The sequence below is a fragment of the Rutidosis leptorrhynchoides genome, chromosome 10 (assembly GCF_046630445.1).
Source record: "Rutidosis leptorrhynchoides isolate AG116_Rl617_1_P2 chromosome 10, CSIRO_AGI_Rlap_v1, whole genome shotgun sequence".
Lineage (NCBI taxonomy): Eukaryota > Viridiplantae > Streptophyta > Magnoliopsida > Asterales > Asteraceae > Rutidosis > Rutidosis leptorrhynchoides.
The window spans coordinates 316432425-316434381 of record NC_092342.1 but is presented as its reverse complement, the minus strand read 5'-3'; positions in this window follow the sequence as shown (position 1 = coordinate 316434381).

Below are 1957 nucleotides of genomic sequence, written 5' to 3'. Positions count from 1 at the left end.
TGTATTCTCATCCCAAAAATATTAGATTTTAAAAGTGGGACTATAACTCACTTTCACAGATTTTTACTTCGTCGGGAAGTAAGACTTGGCCACTGGTTGATTCACGAACCTATAACAATATATACATATATATTAAAGTATGTTCAAAATATATTTACAACACTTTTAATATATTTTGATGTTTTAAGTTTATTAAGTCAGCTGTCCTCGTTAGTAACCTACAACTAGTTGTCCACAGTTAGATGTACAGAAATAAATCGATAAATATTATCTTGAATCAATCCACGACCCAGTGTATACGTATCTCAGTATTGATCACAACTCAAACTATATATATTTTGGAATCAACCTCAACCCTGTATAGCTAACTCCAACATTCACATATAGAGTGTCTATGGTTGTTCCGAAATATATATAGATGTGTCGACATGATAGGTCGAAACATTGTATACGTGTCTATGGTATCTCAAGATTACATAATATACAATACAAGTTGATTAAGTTATGGTTGGAATAGATTTGTTACCAATTTTCACGTAGCTAAAATGAGAAAAATTATCCAATCTTGTTTTACCCATAACTTCTTCATTTTAAATCCGTTTTGAGTGAATCAAATTGCTATGGTTTCATATTGAACTCTATTTTATGAATCTAAACAGAAAAAGTATAGGTTTATAGTCGGAAAAATAAGTTACAAGTCATTTTTGTAAAGGTAGTCATTTCAGTCGAAAGAACGACGTCTAGATGACCATTTTAGAAAACATACTTCCACTTTGAGTTTTAACCATAATTTTTGGATATAGTTTCATGTTTATAATAAAAATCATTTTCTCAGAATAACAACTTTTAAATCAAAGTTTATCATAGTTTTTAATTAACTAACCCAAAACAGCCCGCGGTATTACTACGACGGCGTAAATCCGGTTTTACGGTGTTTTTCGTGTTTCCAGGTTTTAAATCATTAAGTTAGCATATCATATAGATATAGAACATGTGTTTAGTTAATTTTAAAAGTCAAGTTAGAAGGATTAACTTTTGTTTGCGAACAAGTTTAGAATTAACTAAACTATGTTCTAGTGATTACGAGTTTAAACCTTCGAATAAGATAGTTTTATATATATGAATAGAATGATGTTATGAACATCATTACTACCTTAAGTTCCTTGGATAAACTTACTGGAAAAGAGAAAAATGGATTTAGCTTCAACGGATCCTTGGATGGCTCGAAGTTCTTGAAGCAGAATCATGACACGAAAACAAGTTCAAATAAGATCATCACTTGAAATAAGATTGTTATAGTTATAGAAATTGAACCAAAGTTTGAATATGATTATTACCTTGTATTAGAATGATAACCTACTGTAAGAAACAAAGATTTCTTGAGATTGGATGATCACCTTACAAGATTGGAAGTGAGCTAGCAAACTTGAAAGTATTCTTGATTTTATGTAACTAGAACTTGTAGAATATATGAAGAACACTTAGAACTTGAAGATAGAACTTGAGAGAGATCAATTAGATGAAGAAAATTGAAGAATGAAAGTGTTCGTAGGTGTTTTTGGTCGTTGGTGTATGGATTAGATATAAAGGATATGTAATTTTGTTTTCATGTAAATAAGTCATGAATGATTACTCATATTTTTGTAATTTTATGAGATATTTCATGCTAGTTGCCAAATGATGGTTCCCACATGTGTTAGGTGACTCACATGGGCTGCTAAGAGCTGATCATTGGAGTGTATATACCAATAGTACATACATCTAAAAGCTGTGTATTGTACGAGTACGAATACGGGTGCATACGAGTAGAATTGTTGATGAAACTGAACGAGGATGTAATTGTAAGCATTTTTGTTAAGTAGAAGTATTTTGATAATTGTATTGAAGTCTTTCAAAAGTGTATAAATACATATTAAAACACTACATGTATATACATTTTAACTGAGTCGTTAAGTCA